A 22,317-nucleotide genomic window follows, 5' to 3' on the forward strand; every position below is an offset into this window, starting at 1 on the left:
TTCATACACCAACTTTGAGCAATTGAGGCAAAAGGGGTCAGATAAATATTGAAAGGGGTTGGACTTAATGCTGATCCCTGAGGAACAGCACAGTTTAGGGCTATAAACTAAGAGGAAAAGGATGAAAGAAAGTCCTCCTGCTGTCTATCAGCAAAGTAGGAGCAAAGCCATTCCATGGCACAGGCTGAAATTCCCACATACTATAACTTTTGTGCAAGGATCCTGGATGAGACAGTGTCAAATGCAGCAGAGAGATCTAATAAGATGACCACCGCTTTCCACATACCTTTCTGGTTTTTAAGGGCATTCGATGTGAAGGGGGACAAAATGTGCCTGGTCTTCATTGATAAGCAGGTTGCATTTGATACAATCAATAGAAACAACTTGTGGTTTACTCTGCATACAGAAAAGAAAAGAAACGCAATAAGTAATTGAATGAGGCAACGGAAAAGCCCTAGACTTTGCTCCTCATTGAGGGAGCAATGCCCATTTGAGGGGTGGGAACTGGAGGGAATTGATGCAATGTATTAAGGTAAAAAGAGGTGTTTCAGGGTTTGTCCTGGAGCACTGACAGTTTATCCTGTACATACATTCAGGGTATGCTATATATACTGAATAAAGGGAGCCAGAAGTCCCAAAGACAGAAGAGCTAAGAGTACCTATTCTCTCATTAGCTGATGATGCTAAGTTTGACAATGCCTTGCAAGGCTTTTGAGTGAGCTTAAGTAACATGCTACACTATACCATCTGACATTAGGAAGTTTAAAATAAAACAATAGAAGTGGAATGGCGATACAGTCTAACAATCAACAGTCTCTAAGCTACAGGAATGAGGAAAAATAATCCTTCTATTTTATAAAGGGAATTCAATTTATAAGACACTGATCTCAAAGCAACCATAAAGACAAAGTTAACAAGCATTGTCATTTCAATAGGTCTCGCATTAGTGAAACTTTTAGCTACTGGCATTGTAAATGATTACGTTTGTTAAAAAAATCTTCCCCAAAAATATCCCAGCAATAGCATAAGGAATAAAAGAAAATCCACAAAGCAAGGAAATGGTGCAGTACCCAAGGCTGTTACTTGGTGTCCCTGTGGAGAGGTACTGAACCCATTAATGCAATTATAAAGTGAAAGATTCTAACTGGGCATGCCTTTCCATTTGTGGAATGAGTTATTACCACTGGGACCAAAGAAACAGCTAGCAGCACTGACTATAAGACTAAGAATGAGGACTTACCGACGGGACCAGAGAAGCAGTTAGCAGCACTGTCTGGAGGACTTAGAATGGAGGAATTTCCAATCGGACCAAAGAAGCAGCTGTAGCACTGTGTAGAGGACTGACAATGAGAAATTACATCTGGGACCAGAGAAGCAGCTGCAGCACTGCCTAGAGGACTAAAACTGAGGAATTACAAGTGGGAGCAGAGAAGCAGCTGCAGCACAGCGTAGAGGACTTAGAAAGAGGAATTGCCACTGGGAACCGGTCCCAGGATGCTTGTTTCCGGTCCAGGGAAGACATGGCTTGGCCGTTCTGATTTGCATATGGCCATGTCTGAACTGGGGTGGTGGAGTGAGCTAAAGAATGATGATGGATTAAACCCAGATCAGTTGACTGGGGGTGAGTGTTTGATTTGCTCAAACGCTCCGTCCATCATACCCTCTGGTATCGCTTTGTTTGTCCTAAGTTGGCAGGGTATGCCCAGACGTGGGTCCTTTGCTCACTTTGCCACTGGATTCAAGATAGCCTGGCTGATGAGGGTTATGAACCCGAAACCGGTCCCAGGATGCTTGTTTCCGGTCCAGGGAAGGCATGGCCTGGCAGTTCGAGCTGGACTGTTCCCATGAGGCACAGGGTCAGACTGATTTGCATATGGCCATGTCTGAACTGGGGTGGTGGAGTGAGCTAAAGAATGATGATGGATTAAACCCAGATCAGTTGACTGGGGGTGAGTGTTTGATTTTCTCAAACGCTCCGTCCATCATCCCCTTTGGTATCACTAGGAACAGAGAAGCAGCTGCAGCACTGCCTAGAGGACTAAGAACGAGGAATTACCACTGGGAGCCGGGAAGCAGCTGCAGCAATGCCTAGAGGACTAAGAACGAGGAATTACCACTGGAAGCAGGGAAGCAGCTGCAGCACTGCCTAGAGGGCTAAGAATGAGGAATAACCACTGGGAGCAGAGAAGCAACTAGCACCACTGGCTAGAGGATAAGAATGAGGAATTGCCACTGGGACCAGAGAAGCAGCTGCAGCACTGCCTAGAGGTCTAAGAAAGAGGAATTAGCACTTGGAACATAGAAGCAGCTGCAGCACTGCCTAGAGGACTTAGAATTAGGAATCACCACTGGGAACAAAGAAACAGCTGCAGGGCTTAAAATGTAGAAATTACTAACGAGACCAGAGATGCAGCACTGTTTAGAGGACTTAGAATTATGAATTACCAACAGGAATAGAGAAGCAGCATTGTCTAGAGGACTTAGGATGAGGAATTACTAACTGGACCAGAGGAGCAGCTAGCAGCAGTGACTAGAAGATTAAGAATGTGGAATTGCCACTGAGAACAGACGCAGCTGCAGCACTGCCTAGAGGACAAATAAAGAGGATTTAGCACTGGGACTATTATAAATTAAAGCGCTTGTAAGAGAAGTGGGACTACAGTGTATGGTGAAGTGGTTGGCTGGCTGTAAAGTTACCAAACATTAAAAGATGTACCGAAAAAGGTTGCAGTGAAACGCAATGTAAAGCTGTGAAAGCCCTTCGGTAATAAATAGACTGAACCAAAATAAGGTGAGATGAACTGAAATGAGTGGCTGCTGTATTTTTATATAATTGGCATTCTTTAGGAAAGGGTACTAAAAGATCCTGTTATTTACAATAAGGCACAGAACTTCAAGGTGACCTTCTCTTTTCCACGTTCAAAGACAGACTTACAGAGAGTAGGATTTCGAGCCATTTGCCTCCCTCCCCCTTGTAAACACTGTGCTTGTCTGATCTCAAGATGCCCTTTTCTCTGCAGCTCTTGGTGCTGCTGTACCTTTACAATGCGGAACAGTGACTCAGTTACATTGAAAATGGAATGTCACCATTTCACTGGTGTTTCGAAACCAGCAGAATGTTTCCTCCTGGTACCTCCTCCATCCATGGTTGCTGAAACCCAACAACATTTCTTTCAAAATAACTGCCCAAAATACCATGTCAAGCCAGTGGTGCTTTGCAGTGCCTTGTGCAAAGCCGGTAGAAAGCGGGCAACTTGAATCTTTTATTGATTAATCTACCCTGCCCAAAGGTGCAAGGATGCGTTTTGTAGCTAAAGTTAAGGTGGGGGAGGTGTCGGTGAGGACGACACTGGTAAACATTTTACCACACCAAGGTTTTTAGACTGCAGTTCGCAAGGTATTTTTAGGTCTCGCCTGAGACCGCGCATGCTGTCTCTTCGAAACATTTAGTAAGTGGCTTTTAAAAGTGCCACCAGAGGCATTTGGTGGCCTAAAGCTTGAGTGCACGCGAGCGTGCACGCCCGCAGCCGCCATCTGCCTTCCTGTCATGGCTCATTAAGCCTCCTCCACCCCCTTGCTGTCTGCTCTCCCTTCTCCCCCTCCCTTCTCCCCCCTCCCTCCTCGTTAGCTTGTTATTCTTAACATCGGAAGCATCTGATGTGAATTCTTCAAGGAGCAATTCACTTCCAACTAAGCCAATGCCGCCTCAGACAGTAGACATTTTCTGGTGCTTTTTGTGTGTTTCTTTTTGTCGCATTTGGCATATAATCACTGTATATAACGTTACACCATTAAGCACTCTTAGATCTTTTTCACTATGCGGTAACTTGTTGCACAGTGCCCGTTTTTGATTTAATTATTTAATTCTTTAATTTGTTACAATTAGCGTCTAGTTGTATTAACTTTCTCCACCCTGCTTTGCTGTTTTCACACTAGTTGCCCCGTCTACTGTTGGGGTTTCCGTTTGGACTACATACAGTTGGGACGGGTTTGTGGGGTTACATTGCACGTCAGCCTGTTCATGCAAGCCACAGCACTTTACCTATGGGATTCCCTTAACCAGCACTGCGCTGTGATTAAGCCATAAGCCCTATCTTTCATTGAGATCGCACTCGCATCTCACCGTCTTTATGGCGTTTAGCTCCGATGCTCGTCAGGCTTTAATGCGAACATATGCTAGTTCACGTGTCTCCTTCACCTTTTTATTCCCCCACTGTGCCGCCACTCTCATTTCTTTACTTCTTTCACTGTCCTCAGATCCTCTCCCATTTCAGCATCGGATATCTATACACGATTTGGGGCATTGTCCTGATTGTGCATGTCATGCTCTGCTGCAAAATTACAGTTAATCAGTTTGCACTGTCATTATATTTCACGTTCACCGTAAAACACACGCATCTCGTCACTCCTAACGTAATGCAACTCAGTTACCTGCCTATAAAGCTGCTACCTGCACGTAGCCTGGTCTGTGCCCGTGTCTTCTTTGCTGCCTGCAACCACTACGGGACTTGCTGATGACATATATTTCCCCACATTTCATGATTTTCATAGTGACGTGACCAAGATTGCAAGCTTTTGTGAAGCTGCAACAAATTTCATAGACTTTTGCCAAGTATACATTTCTGTGCAATTTGTATGGACTCATTCAAAATATGGAACCATCTTTATAGTCAGTGAAGAGGGAGGCCTCAGCAGAACAGGAATATATGTTTGCTATACATGAACGCACACATGTATAATCAGATCAGACTCTTTATTTCCAAGAAATGCATTCTTACAGAAATATTGCACATTATTCAATTCATTGACATAAGCAATTACAAATATCATAAAAAGCTACAATAAATAACAATTAATTAAATCAATACAGCAAACACAGAACACCAACCTAAAACAAATATAAAATGGTATATAAATTAAAATATCTTAAAATTAATTGAGAGATCTGCAGCCCATTATCCCACACATATCAAAATATTTGAAAACGCAACAGTTTAACCAACACATGCAGAGCTCATTCCATCAGTTAAGGCTACAGGAGAGCATTATACAGGCCTACATAACATAAACCGGCAGAGAGACAATCCATTTAATACAAGCATTGGCATTGCCAATAGGTTTCGCTTTTGGGACCTTATAAGTATTTAGTTATGCAGCACAATATCCTTGGTGCAACAACATCAACTGTTGCATGGCTAAACACTTATAAGGTACAAGGTTTAGCCATGCAACAGCTGATGTTGTTGCACCAAGGATATTGTGCTGCAAAACGAAATACTTATAAAGTCCCAAAAGCGAGATCTATTAGCTATGCCAATGCTTGTTAAATTTTGTACTTGTGCAGGGCACATTAATGAAGAATGTCGGTCATGTCTTGTCATATATGTCTGTGGTGTTGTGATATGTACTCATGTTATTGTGTTCTTGTGGATGGAGTGACGGAGGCCTCTGCACGTTGTCCATCACTGTGTGGCATGCATAGCTGCATGTTTGCCACCCGAGACGTGCCATTGTGCAGACAGCCGAGGAGTGGAGCTGTGCGTCTGTCATGCCTCAAAGATGAGCAGTTACATGTGCGTCAAACTGATCCAAAGGCCATAACTCCCGTAGTCTGAGGTGTAGTTGGCAGTTAGCTAGGCCAACAAATAAACTTACCTGATAAAGGGTGATTTTGAAACATTCATGCATTCAGAGTACATCTGAGTGATGGCACTTTTCGCACCATATGTTTACCAACTGGAGCACTCCTTTTAAAAAAGTGGTGGACGCATGGAACCACTCCTGCAGAAGCAGACTGATGGCCACTGATACGGAGTTTATAGACTTATACCTTCGGAGATTCATAAAGGTTCTTTCAAGGAGAACACACTCTAAAACAATTGCCACTGTAAAATACTTATTTTTGGATCCAATTTATTTATCATGCAATGGAAAACAACAGTAATTAGTTCTCAACGCACAATCGTGTTTCTTTTTTTTATCATGACTCGGGCTTCCTTAAACAAATGAGGTTAATGCCATTTATAATTACAAGTTTAGGGCGGGGTTTAGTTAGGGTGACCAACCGTAAATTTCACGGACCGTCCGTTATTTTAGTATGATGTCACAAGGCGTCCATAATTTGAGGTCCCCAAATTACGGATGCCTTACAGACATCAGAGCAAAATCGAAATGGAAATTTCAGTACGGTTTCCCTGTGAGAGGCCCCATGACTTTAAAAGATTTCACTCGGGGCCTCTCGCACTTATCTTTTAAACGATAGAGGTTGCCTGCAGCAGCCCCTCCTGGACCTCGCGCAGACTGTGGACTGGCCCATTGTCATTCTGAGACTGCAGCTGATTAGCACTTATAGAATGACAATGGGCCCAATTGTAGTGACAGCATGTGCCTAACAATTTGCTGGTGAAGATGGCTGATGACAAGGGTTCTACACCAAAGCTGAAAGATCTGGCTTTCCTGAAAGATAAGTTGGAAGGATTGCAGCGTTGGGTGGATGAGGACGTGCAAGCTGGCTGACCCAGTAATGATCGTTGCTAAGTTCTCCATTTCTGAAGGGCTTCCTCGCGGGGTATGTGGTGGCCTAGCTCCAACGCTCATCTGTCTCAGGGTTTGCTATTGGTGACTGCACCGGGATCTATGCAGCTCAGAACTATGCTTTTCCAAACGTGGAGCAAACTATCCGTGATTACCATAGCTCTTTGAAGAAAGGGCGGCTGGACTAGCAAAGCACCCCAGATATTGCAGCTCTCATGCTGCTAACCTTAGACAATATGCACAGTGAAATATTTGCACACCTTCTTAATGAGAGAATTATATGCTGTTTTATTGTTGACTTGGACAGGTGTTTGACAACTCAGCCGGTCTGCTCACACACTACGTATTAGGAGACTTAGTTTGAGGGTCAATACTGGAACTAAGGAGCCTTTTCATTTCCTTTTCTGACCTGAAGACTCTTAAGATATAGTTGTATTATTTTAATAGTTGATGTATAAAGAAAAAGTTGGCTTTATTTCAGCAGAAATCTCTCATAACGGAAAGTGTACATTATTTCAACTAGTATCCAAAGGTCAAGTTGTTGTTGATGCTTTTTCTTAAATTCTAAAGTAGCTCTGAATTGCAAAGCAGAAGAATGTGGGTCTGCTGCAGCCAGATTTGTACTCTGCTTCTCAATGCTACGAGGTCTCTGCTGCAGTGTTTTTGTTTGGGAACATAACTTCTGTCGCCTAGTTTCTTGAAAGTACGGTTCAGTAAAAGGCTGCAAATAAGAAACCTTCCTGCTCTATACTCAGCAAGTGGTTTGGTGCCTTTACTTTATTGTAGCATTGAAGTTTTGTATCGAATTTCAAGGTCTTCAGTTTGAAATCTTTAAGGTTTAGGACTAACTGTATTAACCCCTTCAGTGCCCGCCCCTTTCCCCGCCAAGTGCCGGCCGTTGCATTAGCGGGCGGGGACTATGACGAGCTGGACTCGTCATGGGCACAGCGCCACCGCGGCCCATGACGAGTCCAGCTCGTCATGGGCACTGAAGGGGTTAAGTTTGGCCCAGAATCATCACAACTATCTGCATGCTTATCAAACAAAGCGTATTGTACCATAGGTCTGAATTTGCTATAAAATGTGTTGTTCCTTTCTTGCTCTGCTTAATAAATTATGTAGCGAACTTGCTAGTGACAGCATGTGGTGTGCCTTCTCCTGCATCGGACTAGGGCAAGGCATTCTGCTTTTGTCTTGGCACCATGCCGGAGAACATAAAATAACTAACAGCGTTTTCACTGTACATTTAAAGGTCAGATTTCAACATACAAATAAAAAAATACAATTTAATTTTTGTTACATTAGCACAAATCTTGATTGCAGAAAGGGCCTAATGTCGCTTTGCCAAGCTGTGCACATACTGAAAAACTGTGGAGTGCACGATTGTCCCAACCTTATATCAACTAATTTTGACTTGTATTTATTTTGGTTGTCTATTTGCATACTTGCATATTATTGTGCCACCTCCTCTGAGATGTCTGTAAAACGTATGTTTTGTCTCAAATTTTTGTCCTGAATTTGGACCTTTTGTCCTGAATTTTGACCCTTTGTCCTGAATTTTTACACTGACCGTCCTGAATTTACACCCATGCCAGTTGGTCACCCTAGGTTTAGTGTTTCACGAACGGAAGCGCTGCCATGGTCCACCCACTAACTAAGTACTACGTGGCTCGTTGTTGGAGGTCCTGGGAGTCACAATGGAAGGGAGAGCTACACACTGAATAAAACCTTTCACCTCGATACAGGTCCTCGAAGAGTAAGGGACCCTCTGCATTGTTGTGATATCAAGATGCCAGACTCAAAGCAAACCATGCAGGCAGCCGCGGTCCGTGCAGGTAACAGCGGTGGGGTGGTGGGGCTGGGTAAGGGGATATTTCGAGGGACGAGGCTGAGGGAAAATTTAATAAATAATTAAGTTTCCCTCTGCATCGTCCCTCAAAATCCGCCCTTACCCAGCCCACCACTGTTACCTGCACGAACCGCGGATGCATGCAGGGGCAAAATAAAACAAGCAGGAGGGGTGGGGCAGTGCACAGAACGGAGGAGACGCCCTCATAATGACTCCGACTACAGCTAATTGTTTCAAAGAAAATACTTTCAAATAAAATATAAACCCAAAAGCAGCATTCAACTTCAATATCTTACATACCTTGTGATGCCGAACCATGAAGGAGCAAAAAAAAAAACAAGTGGGAGAGGAGGGGGAAGAGCAGGGAACAGGCACCCTTGGAAGCCGTTATCTACAACTAACAGGGCTGTCAGTAATCCAACATAGGCTTGCCGCGCTACTTAAATAAATTTAAAAAACAAAGCGATGGGGGAGAGCATGTCCTATAGCAGGCAGGGAAAAAAAATATTTGCAATGCAATAGGTCTCGCAATTAAATGCGAGACCAATGCCGCCTTTGTACCGGCTGCTTCGAAGGAGAATGTAAGCAAAGCACGTCATGCCTACAGTAAGAGAATTTCAATAAATAAAATAGTAATTACAGACTTAAGAACACGTACCGTGTAACAACTGAAGTAAAAGGGCCAGTAAACAAGGGAGGTTACAAAGGAAGAAAAGGCGGTGTCAGGAAGGAACTAACAAGCCTATTTATGAATCAGAAGTCAGTATGTACAAAGGACAATAACACAAGTCAATGACAAATATGGACGGAGAGTGGGCGGGGCTTCAAGTACATACCCTAATACAGCGTGCCTCACAGAGCGAGCAGAGCATGCCCGCTGCTGCTAGGCTCGACCTAAAAAGGTCAACACCTCAGAACGTTTGAAGTAGATACTTGTAAAAACGGTCTTGAGAGGCTGCGGTGCCCAATGAGATTGCACCCAGTACGGTGCGTTAACCATCTGACTATTTGATTATAGACATGTTAAGATCAGGTGCATTTACTCTGCCCTTCAATGAACTGGCAAAGGGATAAAGAGTATGTTATGTCTATTATATTCCCATGATAACTGACAAGGAGTCAATATATTGTACATTTTTTGTCATTTTAATCTTCTTTATAGGGCACTGAACTTAGGAGGGGCACACTGCTTCCACCATTCACGAAGATGCAGATGTATTCTGTAAACAGCTAATATTTAAAATGTGCTTTTAGACTTATGAGGTCATTTATACTATGGCGATCAATTCCGCAGGCCGGTCGATGCATGGAGGACCCCACTGCCCTATCGAAAATGCTTCTCTGGTGTGATGGAGTATTTTTGTCCACGTGGGGCACCATGCAGTGGAGTCCTTCTCTATATGATTAATTTTGTTCTGCAAAAATACCTCCCAAATGGGATTTCTGTTCAGAAAAAAAAAACTATCTGTAAGGAATTTCAAGGACATTTTTATTTATCCCTGTGTGGGTGCACTACGCTTTACATGCCGGTTTTGGCCAGGAAAATTCAGTGGCAGAAGCTCTGGCCTAAATATGGCAGGGCTTCTGGTAATGTGATAAAGCAGCACTTTGATGCTTCAACCACCCGGAATAGGTGTCCGACAGTAGAGCAAGAGAGGTTCTGCCATCAGAATCCTGGCAGCTGCCACACTGCTAAGTGAAGAAGGCAACAGCAAGTTTGGGGGTATGGGAGCACCAGCCATTTGTGGCTTGGTTCTCACTTTACCACACCATATATGAAACTTTCAGAAAAGTTAATAGGGATATTACATATAGCTTGCACATTTGGTGCTGTTATTCTATTGTTGCCCTTAGGTTTAGTGATTAACATGCACTGCTTTGCAAATGAGTGTTAGGTCTTGATAAATGGGTAGATTTTACGTTCTATCAATATAGAGGCTAGAACATTATACAGGATTAAGGATTTAAGATGGACATTTTTATTTTGCTTTACATTTTCTGTGTATTAACATTTAAAATGTACTGCTAATCTAGTGATGAAAATACTAATGAACTTGAATTGAAGCTGAACAAACTCAATGCATGTACAGAAAACAAAATGATAGTTTTGACCCCATTATTTGCTACGCCTTCCTCCCACCACCGCTCCCACTTGCATGCTGAACCCTTTTTTTGTGCTTGGGCTGTTTGCATTTATAGTTATTTTTTCCACAAAGGTGTCCTGGCCAAATTTTTGTCCTTTTCCCCTCTCGTGTTGGAGAATGTAAAGGTAGCCAAGGTTTGTGGATTTCCCTGAAGGTACCTGAGCAAATAGCCAAAGCATTGAAAAATGTTTTTTTAATTGAAAGAAATAGGAAAAAGCGCCGTGCAAGAAAGAGTATTTTTTTTCTAAAAAGACATCAATTAAAGGATTACTGTGCTATGGTCTCCAGCTTCACTGCTTTCCGTAACAAGATGCATTATAAAAACAATTGCAGAAGTGTTGTGCTTTTTTCTAGAAGCCTATTGGTGAATCCATAAAGCTATACACTTGTAAAAGTGTGTAACATGTGTAGATTGCTTATAGTTAACAGACTAACATGTCAACCGCTCAAATCAAATTCATTTTCCTATTCCCCTACACTAATTCACCACTAATCCTTCTTGGGTTCCGGAGTACCATGCTACTCGCCGAAAAGTGTTTCAACAACCTCATACAGGGTAGGAAGCACTATATAAATGCAAACCCTTCCCTTTTCCCTCTTACATCTCTCTACTATCCTTATCAATCCAAATAACAGACTAACATGTCCACTGCTCGAATTAATTTCATATTTCCATAGCCTAATTCACCACTAATCCTTTTTTTAATCTGGAGTAGTGTGCTACTCTTTTTTTCAATTGTTTTTCTATCATTTTTTATTAGAACAGGAAAATATAAAACAATCTTAATAACATCTAAAAAAGCGTAGGTAATAAATAGCTTACAGCAAAACAAGCAATTGACAGGTCTAGTTAACTACAGGTAAAAAATCCAGTCCAAAATAAATACATGATGAATCTTATCTATCAAATATACAACATATTTCTTAATGGTCCCCAGTTATAAGATGGCTAATAACAAATATATACTCCCTAATTATTATTTTTTTTTATCCATTTCATACTCTCTGATCTAAAATAAGAAAATACAGTGGATGACATTCTTATATAAAGTGCATATATGTATATAGCTGCTGATGTATTTCTAACCATTTAATTTTTTTTAATAAAGTATAAAGTGCAATGTGCAAGAGAAAACCGAAAACCAATTTTAACGGATATGTCAATGACATGCATTTTTTTAAATGTATTGTTGTGCTGATAGGGGCCATAAGGACCCAAGTTTTATGATCAGTTTTCAACAGCAGCCTCATTAGAAGAAAAATTACTCCAAATACCCCTAAATCTTACTGTCGCTCCAATATGTTTAGCATAGGCTTCCTCTACTCTACAGGTCCTGGACATTTTATTAAACAATGCTCAATGAAGGGTTGTATATTAGTTCTCCAATTTTGAAGAATAAGTGACCTGGCAACTGCGATAGTAATTAAAGTAAAGTACTGTTGATATTTTGTAAAGCATTTCACTTCTCCAGAAGAACCAAATAGCACTAGCATGGCTGATGACTCAAAATCAAAATCAAAACCCAGCTTTATTCGATTTTGAGAATTAAAATCATAAAAGCAGACATGCAGATAAAAACAACAATTAAAAAGCAAGACATAGGTTAAATGTAAAAAGTGTCATTACACATCACATAGAAATATATACAGAATAATAAAGTTGGGTTCATGTAGACCGTATAAAGTTCCTTAGGCAATGGTATCGCCCTGACTGAATCAACCTATGGCGGGAAAGCCCATCACTGAGCCAGTACAGTAACAATTTTCCAGCTTCTGTAGATACAAGAAGGCTGGACGACATTGCCTCCATTCACCTTGTTTTAGGAAAGGGATCAGCCATCTGCGTCTTTCATTAACATAATATTTACAAAATAAAATTACGTGTAGTGTGGTTTGCGGTGAAATGTTATCACATGGGCAGCGGCAAAGATCCCTCGACCAGTCGTTGGTGTTTGGGTGAGTAATAAGGCGATGGAAAGACCCAAATCTAAATCTGGAATGCAGGTATCTGTCATAACCTCCTGCCACACATGTTAGGTATGGTTGAATCTCAGTTGTAACAGAGATAATTTGGTGATGAATCACCGTATTTTTGTTCAGTTCCAGGGCTAGCCTAACTTCTTCAAGGTGGGTCATGCAAGTTTTTTGAAAATCCTTTCGATTGGTAGAGGTCATATTATCAGGTGAGGAATAAAAGTCTGGGCGTCCAATATCCTGCATGAACTTTTTGACGTAACTAAGCCAGGGTATTTTATCCACATTAACCAGTCTCATGGCACCAGTTAATACTTCCCTGTTAAGACCCGTGCTAGCTGATGTCCAAATTCTGTGCCATAGCAGAATTGGTTGGATTTTAATTAGGTTAGTGATGTAAACGGTTCCTAATTCACTATGGCAATTGAAAACTGAGGTGCTAACTGGGACTCCCAGGATGTACCTAAAAAAAACATTTTCGATACATTGTGTCGACCTACAATCCCGGAAACCCCATATCGCCGCCCCGTAGATTGCTATGCTTACGCATTTTGCTTGATAGATTTTTAGCAGCATTACGGGCGGACGTTTCCCCAGTTTTCTCGAGAAGTTTTTTAGAGCGGCTATAGACTTCATAAAAAGTAAGCTCCTGGCCTTAACTGCTGCAGTCCATGAACCTGTTCTATTAAAAAGGACGCCCAGGTAGCTGAACAGGTTGGTGGTTTCCACCCGGTTTCCACCCACCTGATAACTTCTAGCTTTGCTTTTCATCCCCCCACAAGTCATGACGAAGCTTTTTTTTGCATTCAGCTTAAGGCCAAGCCTATCCATAAAACACGTGTAAAAGGAAAGGGCCCTCTGTAAACCAACCTGTGTGCGAGACATAAGTACTGCATCATCGGCATAGACGAGGGAGACTATCGGGCATGCGTTAACTATCGGGGGATCCCTAGTGTGTGACACCAGCTCCTGCTCCAGGGCGTTGGTATAGAGTGAGAACAGGAGTGGTGCCAAAACGCAACCTTGCCTAACGCCCCTCTCCACCCTGAATGGCTCCGTGCACTCTCCCTTAAGTCCATAACGAACTTTTGCCCTTGCGCCTGAATACAGCTGTCTCAAAAAAAGTAATAAAACAGGGTCGACTTTTAGTTCGTTGAGGACTTCCCACAACTTGCTATGTATTACACAGTCGAAGGTGGCTGAGAGATCGACAAAAGCCAGGTAAAGTTTCCCTGGCTTTGCCTGTGTATATTTACCAATTAATACACTAAGATTCAGGATCTGCTCATTAGTACCTAGCCCAGCTCTAAAGCCATATTGTACATCGCTTAAAATATCATTTTCTTCTGTCCATGCTTGTAAGTGATCAAGGACAATTCTGCCAGCAATCTTCATTAGGGAGTCCAGCAAGGATATTGGGCGGTAACAGGCAGGGTTCCCTCGCTCGCCCTTTTTAAAAATGGGAACTGTAATCGATTCTGAACAGGTGCCTATAAAACCCTTTTCACAACATGCTTGTAGGACTCTTGTCAAAATGGGACCCCAGATCTCCAGGTTTGACTTATAGAGGTCTATTGGTATCCCATCCGGGCCAGCGGCCTTACCTCCACTACTAGCCTTCACTGGCACAATCACATCTTGGAGTGAAATGTGTAAATGGATTGGGCTAAATTTCAGTTTTCCACTAGCAATATCTTGTTCCTCGTCATTAGACTCCACGTCACCCTGTAATGAGTACACGTTAGTAAAGAAGTCTATCCAAGTTCTCTCATCGATTGCTACTTCGATGGAAGGTACATCCAGGTTATTGTTTAAAAATGGGGCATTCACAGCCGACCAGAATTTCGAGCTGTCTTTGCTCTCAGCTGCCTCGCAAAGGTTTCGCCATACTTTATCTTTCAGCTCAGACACCCTAGATTTTCTTGCAGCATTGTACAATTTTCTGCAAGCCCTAATCTCGCTGCTATCTCTTTTAGAGCTATGCAATGCTCTCTTGAAATTTGAGTAGCATTTGGTGCAATTTTGGTCGAACCATCCCTTCCTGGGTTTACCTATACCTTTGCCTTCCCTGGACAGCGTACTTTTCACAACCTCAGTGATGCTATCAAAGGCTTTTAATACATCGTCATGCGATGGTTTGTCACTTAAGCATGTTAAGATGGGATCTATTGCCTTAGAGACAATTTCGTAATTTAGCTCGGTGGGATCCCGGCTGGCCCATCGGATAGCATAGCCGTTTTTCCTACCCAACTCTATATTCTGCACCCATGCAGATCTATTACGTGAATTCCGAGGTACGGAGTTAGAGGCTGCTATGTTCACGCTAATTGCCAGGTGATCGCTCATTATGTTATGATGGATTTTATAGCCTTTCACGTAGCTGACGTGATGATTTGGAATGAGGATAAAATCAATAGTTGATCCGGCACCTCTACCTATAAAAGTGTGGCCAAAATCCACCTTGGGCGTACATAGGCAATTAGCAAAGCCAAAATCGTTTTTAAACATGAGCTCATTTAAGAGCTCACCTTTTGTTGTATGTTGAAAATGGGCCAGAGGGTCATTATTATTCAGGGTTAGACCACATTTTCCCAGATCCGCGAATGGGCACAAACTGGTATTAAAATCGCCACCCCAAATGGGGATTAAAGTAGTATCACCTCCTAGTTTTAGATTGTTTATGTCATTGTTGAGATTTTCTAATACAGTCCCCAATTTATCCTTCTCTACATTATTATAAAAATTGATTAAAACCAGGACGGTGCACAAATCCATATGTATCAGGACAATTTGGTAAAAAGTATCTGCACGCACCATCTCTAAATTACATGCCCCCAACATATTCGATAAATATACACATAATCACCCTTTCGGTCTTCCAAAAGTTGATCTAATAGCAGGTGTGTGATATGTTTTAAAACCATTTATGTGGACTCTATCAATAACCCAGGTCTCTTGTAAGCATAGGACATCAAAATGACTGACAAAATCCAGCCAGGCCGGGTCGTTCACTTTATGCTTTAGGCCTGCCACGTTCCAAAAACAGACGCTACAAGTTCCTGCCTGGTGGTCTGTTGGGTCCGCCGTGATCCCCAAGGTGATGTTTGTCCTAGATTCAGTACTATCTTCCTCGTTCACTTGTTCTACCACAATTAGGTCCTGCAAAATTGTCAGGCCCCGCTTTATGCTAGGGGGAGGGGAGGGTGCCCTCTGGGGTTGTGAGCTGTTAAGTGATGGTCATTCATTCTCGTCTAGAGCAGATAGGGGGCCGAATCTGTTTGACACTGCTAAATTGTAATGAGAACCCTCCTTATTCCCACGGTACTGGCCTTGATTTTCCACTGGATATTTAGATGGGAGGTGGTAAAAAGAGTCCAGCGGACGTACTTGAATGCTGGTGTTGGAGAGGTTCGAATGGTAGGTTCTTGACAAGATTTCACTAACAAGGGCTGGTGAACCTAGCGATAACACTATACAATCTCCTTTATACAGTTTACAACTAGTTCCAACCCAGTCAACTCTCCTCACCATCTTGAATTCCCTAAAGAGTGCGTTTGTTAGGCCAGTCCTATTACCCAACCAGTTTACAGTTTTATTTCTTAGGGCTTGCCAGGTTTCAGTTGTTGCTGGGTCCAGTATAGGTACATTAGCTAAGATGATTGTGTATGGGGTAGCAGCCGGAGGGAGGTTGAGTGTTTGGACTCTGCGGTCCACCATCTTGTTAATGTTTTCTCCCCCTTTACATTTATCAAGAGATTTATGACCTGTGATACCCATCTCGTTATACCTAGAAGGCTTACCGACTACTGGGGGTCCACTAGTATTAGCCATGGGCCCGTGTTTAAACGGGTCCAGGCGACCGTCCTGCCCCTCGGCTGCTAAAGCGCCCCTATCGGGCTCCAGAGCTGCACCGCTTAGAACCACCCTCTCTGTTTGTCCGCTACCTCCCCGCGGCCTCTGAGTCTCCACGCCTATCCCTGCAGCGTCGTTAGACTGGGCCGCTAGCATTTTTTCCATCCCTTTTTCCAAATTTTCTAGCCTGGTAGAAAAGGTGTTCATTGATTGCATGACGAACTCCTTTAATTCTTTGATGATTTTATATAATTTAGCTGGGTCACATGGGGAGTCACTACATGGTTTTTTCCCCTTTGGGGTGCTCATACTCTGTTGTGCATTATGTTTGGTGTGTTTCGATTTCCCCGGGCACTTTTTTGGCTGGATCTTAGTTTGTCTAATGGTGGGGGTTGGATGGATTACAACCACTTCCTCGTCGGGGGTAAAGTTTGCTAGCTTTGAAATTGGTACGGTGCCTTCTTTATTAGGTAAGGAGAGGGGATCACAGGCAGTTATTCCTACAAGGGCGGCATCGTTATTCTCCAGGATACACCCATTGAGCTGTTGGACGTGATTAGAGGTACCAGGGAGATCCCTCGTTCCCGCCCCTTTGTCCCTTGGTATGTTACTCTCCGTTTTCTTTAATTGGGCTGATAGGGGATCTGCTGGGTCGATGTTTAATGTCTCTTCTACTGAATTGATCTGTCTTTCAATGTCCCCGACAGCCCCTGTTAGATAATTTAATAGAGTCATGTTGACCTTCCTATGTTTGCATGGTACTTTAGGCGAGTGATTCGCTATCTGTTTTCTTTTCCCCATTACAACCTTTTAGGGCGTCTGTGATTTCTCGGGAATAAATGGATTTAACACTCAGATTTAGTACCCTTGGTGCAGAAATACCCCCTAAATACTCTTTTGATCGACTTGATTTACTTAAAAGTCGTTAGTAATTAATTAAGACAGTTTTGGGAAAAACAAATATGACAGATATGCACGCAAACGTCCAAAGAAGGGAATGTCCAAAGGTGCTAGTTGTGCTAAACGCCCAATAGTCCCAACTTGCCCGAAAAATGTCAGCAGTCCAAAGAGGGGGAACAGGAAAGTGGGAAACGCTCCCGCAGTGCGAAGCAACGGAAATGATCACAGTACCTTAATCAACAGTCTGAGGGGAAGGACAGGTATCCGGGAATCCAGGAACATACGAGTTAGAGGGGTAGCCCAGCCCAGCCTCCTCCGGGCGATGACGGGCAAGGACGGGCCCGCCCTTGGCCCGCGCGCGTCCCGCGCCGCGAGGCTTTGCTGGAGCTTTTATGCGCATTGCAGGTTGTTGCCGCCTCCCTCCTGGGAACTATGCCTCCTGGTAGACGGAGTCCCGGAAAAGTGCTGGTGCCTGAAGGTGCTTTGTGCGCGTCCCGCGCCGTGAGGCTTTGCTGGCACTTTTATGCGCGTTGCAGGTTGTTGCCGCCTCCCTCCTGGGAACTATGCCTCCTGGTAGACGGAGTCCCGGAAAAGTGCTGGTGCCTGAAGGTGCTTTGTGCGCGTCCCGCGCCGCGAGGCTTTGCTGGCGCTTTTATGCGCGTTGCAGGTTGTTGCCGCCTCCCTCCTGGGAACTATGCCTCCTGGTAGACGGAGTCCCGGAAAAGTGCTGGTGCCTGAAGGTGCTTTGTGCGCGTCCCGCGCCGCGAGGCTTTGCTGGCGCTTTTATGCGCGTTGCAGGTTGTTGCCGCCTCCCTCCTGGGAACTATGCCTCCTGGTAGACGGAGTCCCGGAAAAGTGCTGGTGCCTGAAGGTGCATTCTGCACGTCCCCAATGACTGATGACTCAATTACCAATGATAGAATCCGAGAAATTTCAGTGAAAACCCCCTTCCAGTATTGCTGTAAATTATTACATTCGTAAAATATATGCAGCCATCCACCGTCCCCCTCTCTATTACATCTGAAACATTGATTCAGGCTTGTTCAAAACGTTTTAGACAATCTCTGGAGTGTATAATATAATAATCATCTGGATAAAAAGTTCATCCTTTTATAATTAGCGCCTCTGAGTGCTTTATTCGCTAATTCGCTAAGCTGTTTCCATTCTTTGGTATTAAACTTACAACCTGTTTCTGAGTACATTTTTAGGAGCTCTTTCATCAAAATTTCATCAGAATTGGCATTTTAATGGAGTAACCGATACCAACACCCAACCCCAACCATTTTATTTGCCATCTGCTTAGTGATTTGACATACTGTCTCCCTCAGCATTGAATAATTAGTTTTAAGAAAATTCACTATTTGTAAAAAACTCATAAAGAGAGCAGTAGTCAACGTAGTAGCCCACTAACGAACTGTTTCCCAGGTAATCAATGTCTCATAATTGTAAAAATCCCCAAGCTGGGAATAACCCAGCCCTTGTCATACCTGATCAAGCGCTCTAGGCAATGTAAGACCTCCTACTGCACAGTCCTGAATAGGGGTATATGCATGGAATGTAGGGATATCTAATGACTTAAAAAATAACTGAGTTCTCTTAGCCAGTGTGAGTATCACCTTATATTTTGTTTTCTTAGGGAGTTTCGCTAGTCGTAAAAACACAGGGAGTTCTATATTACTTTCCTTCAACATATGAAGCAGTAAGAAATTATCAAAAACTGAATTTTTCTCACCCAATTGGGTGAGTAAATTAACTAAAGCAGCCTGATAATAAGTTGAAAAATGTGGGTGTGCCAATTCTCCTGAAGCATCCATTTGTAATGTAGTTATCTTAACTCTAGGACGTTTATTATTCCACACAAACTTCCTAATTATTTGACCAGCTCCTTAAAATAATGATTCGGAATTTTCAAGGGAAGATTAATAAAAAGGAACAGAAACAGTGGAAGCACTGACATTTTAACCATGGAGAGCCTCCATATTAAGGACAATTGGAGCAAAGACCATTTATCTAATAGTTTTTTTACTTTTGTAAGCATATTAGTATAATAAAAAAATTAGTTGCCCAAAATTATTTGTGACGTGTATCCCCAAATATCTAACTGGATGCGGTGGTTTTAGCTGGATAGAAGCTGGACTATCCGAATGGGTCACATTGAATGTTAAAATTTCGGTTTTCGCTTGATTATCTTTGTAACCACCCACCTGTGTAAACTTTTGGATTTCATCCAAAGCATTCTGTACATTATCTGCCCCTGTTTTTAGATATAAAATAATATCATCTGCATAAAGCTTAATTTTGGCCATCCCCTCAATGGGCGGGAGGATCATTGAGTTTTTCCGGATCTTCGCAGCTAGGGGTTCAATGAACAATGAAAAGAGGAGGGGGGATAACGGGCATCCCTGGCGAGTGCCACGTTTAATCATAACCTTACCGGCTTCTGCCTAGTAATAAACTTTTTTTAACATCAGTAAAAATTGTAAAGGAAACCCAAACTTTTGCAAAATAAAAAATAAAGCACTCCAATCTACCAAATCAAAAGCCTTTACTGCATCCATCATCATAATCACCACATTAGTCTTATTAATAGAAAAATAATTGATGGCCTGTGTTAAAAAATATTTATTGGATGCCATCAAACGTCCTGGGATAAAACTATTTTGATCGTTATGAACCACTTGTTGTGCACAAGGAGCTAACCTTTTTGCCCAAATTTTCATGAGTAATTTATAATCTGTATTTAACAGACCAATGGGACGATAAGAACTGGGATCACAAGGATCTTCATCTTTTTTAAGAAAGACTATTAGCACAGATTCCTTAAAACTATTGGGAATATCAATACTTTCTTTTATTTCATTGAGCACCTTTACTAAAAAAGGAAGTCATTCATCTTGAAATGTCTTGTATACTTCTACAGGGATCCCGTCAGCTCCACTGGACTTGGCATTAGGCATACTTTTTAATGCTAATTGAGCTTCTGAAATCCCAATTTGGGCATTCAATGCCTCTGAAAGCTGCTGCGATAACAAAGGCAGCTCCAAAGTATCAAAGTAACTCATTAAATCTGCCTCATCTATCCCCTGGGTTTCTGCATAGATTTGATTAAAATGTGTAAGGAACACCTGAGCGATAGCTAATTTATCATCTTCTAGCATGCCTGTTGAACGATTTTTGATTTGACTAATGAATTGGGCAGCTTTTTGAGATTTCATAGACCACGCCAGAAATCTACAAATCTGCTGACTTTCCTTGTAGAGCTTTTGTTGGTAGGCCTTAATCCCTGTAATCTCCTCGATTAAAAAGAAACCTTTCAATTTGTCCTTAGCCTTTGCTAACTCTTGCTGCTGTGCTTTTATAATTGGCTCTGACAAGTTTGTTAAGGACACCCCCCTCTAGCCTTCTCTATGGCAGTCTGAAGTACCAAAATCTTATGTTTCCGTAAGTTATTTATTCTTGCCTTATATGATATAGCCTGGCCTCTAAAAGTAGCTTTAAAAGCCCCCAGACCATAAACAGAGGGGCTGTGTTTAAATTAAGCCTGAAAAACTCTTTGATGAATTCTCTGGTTTCTGTTAACCAAGTAACATCTTGTAATAAAGATTTATCAAATTGCCATCTGGACATCTTTTTTAAAGTGCTATTTAATCTTATTGTAAATGAAACTAAAGAATGATCTGAAAAAGAATTGGCCACTAATTCTGCCGGGCCATTGGCAACCAATTTATCGACTAAAAAATAATCCAGTTGTGAAGCTGATCTAAACCTTGGTGAGTAGCAGGTAAATTGCAAGAGTGTAGGATGTCCTAGTATCCAAGGGTCTGTTAATGAGAAATCTTTTGTAAGGCTGTTTATTAATTTTGCGGTTTTCGGCTTTAGTTGGCGCTTCACCTTGTTTGATGTATCAAGTACCAGGTTATGAATGAAATTAAAATCACCCCCCAAAATTAATATGCCTTCCATTCGTACTGCTAATTGATATATTTGACCTAATGCTGCAGTATCGTCCTCATTAGGACCAAAATAATTCACCAGGTTCAGAACAGCTTCCTGGAGCTTAACTTTCACCCGAAGCCATCTGCCTTTCCCATCTCATTGCACCTCCTTAACCTGCCAGTCAAGGGTGTTCGCTAGTAAAATCCCTACCCCTCGGACAGCCAAATTAGCAGAAGAAAAATATGCCTGTGAATACCTCTTGGGAAGTGCTATTTTCGGGATATCAGTCCTAAGATGTGTTTCTTGTAGAAAAACAATCTCCGGAAGTGACCCAATTTAAAAGAGCAACGCTTTTCCGCGGGTTAAGTAATCCATTGACATTACATGTCACTATTTTTTATGTTCTGCATTTATTGGTTTCATTTTGTTTTGACCTGCCATATTCTGTCTTTTTTTCCCTTTTGTTTGGCCTGCTGTATTCTACATTTTTTGATTCCAAATGACCTGACCTGATCTGCACAATTTAGAGTTATTCTTTAAAATAGTTTATAATTTTCTTGTTCATTTTTTTACAATTGCTATACCCACCCCCACAAAAACCCCACCCAGAACACCACTACACCTGACACCTGGAACCTAACCCAGAAATGTGGTCATCCCCTCATACCCTGCAAACCACATCTCTCCCTCCCTTTATGACAATGGGGCGCCTTGTTCCTGCACCCTAGGTGATCTACCCCCATCCAACAGTGAAAGTGCAGCAAACATAAATCAAACATTTAGCAATTCCCACAGATTCATTTTGCAGTAGTAATCTCTCTCAATAGCTCCTGAGCTTCCTCTAAACTTGAGAGCATATGGAATTTTCTCCTAACCAACACCCTTAACTTAGATTGCTGTGCGATGGATGCCTGAGCTCCCTGTGCTTTAAATAGATACAAAAGCTTCACAAACTCCTTGCGTCTGTGCGCTGCCCCTGAAGACATATCTGGAAAGATCTGGCATTTAGTCCCCTCGTTAAATGAAAACTGTCTCTGCTGAATCGCTTTAGTCAAAATATTCTCTTTTATTCTATAGTCTGCAAAGTTGGTCAACATTGTATGAGGGTACTTGGAATTGGGAAAAGGG

The 22,317-nt window shown here is 42.3% G+C and overlaps 1 pseudogene; it reads left to right on the top strand.

Annotated features, from left to right (window-relative positions):
- The first annotated feature begins 6,382 nt into the window (after positions 1 to 6,382).
- Positions 6,383 to 6,722, top strand: LOC146832813 (SLC35A4 upstream open reading frame protein pseudogene; annotated as a pseudogene).
- Positions 6,723 to 22,317: the final 15,595 nt, after the last annotated feature.

Source organism: Triturus cristatus, chromosome 4_2 (assembly GCF_964204655.1).
Source record: "Triturus cristatus chromosome 4_2, aTriCri1.1, whole genome shotgun sequence".
Lineage (NCBI taxonomy): Eukaryota > Metazoa > Chordata > Amphibia > Caudata > Salamandridae > Triturus > Triturus cristatus.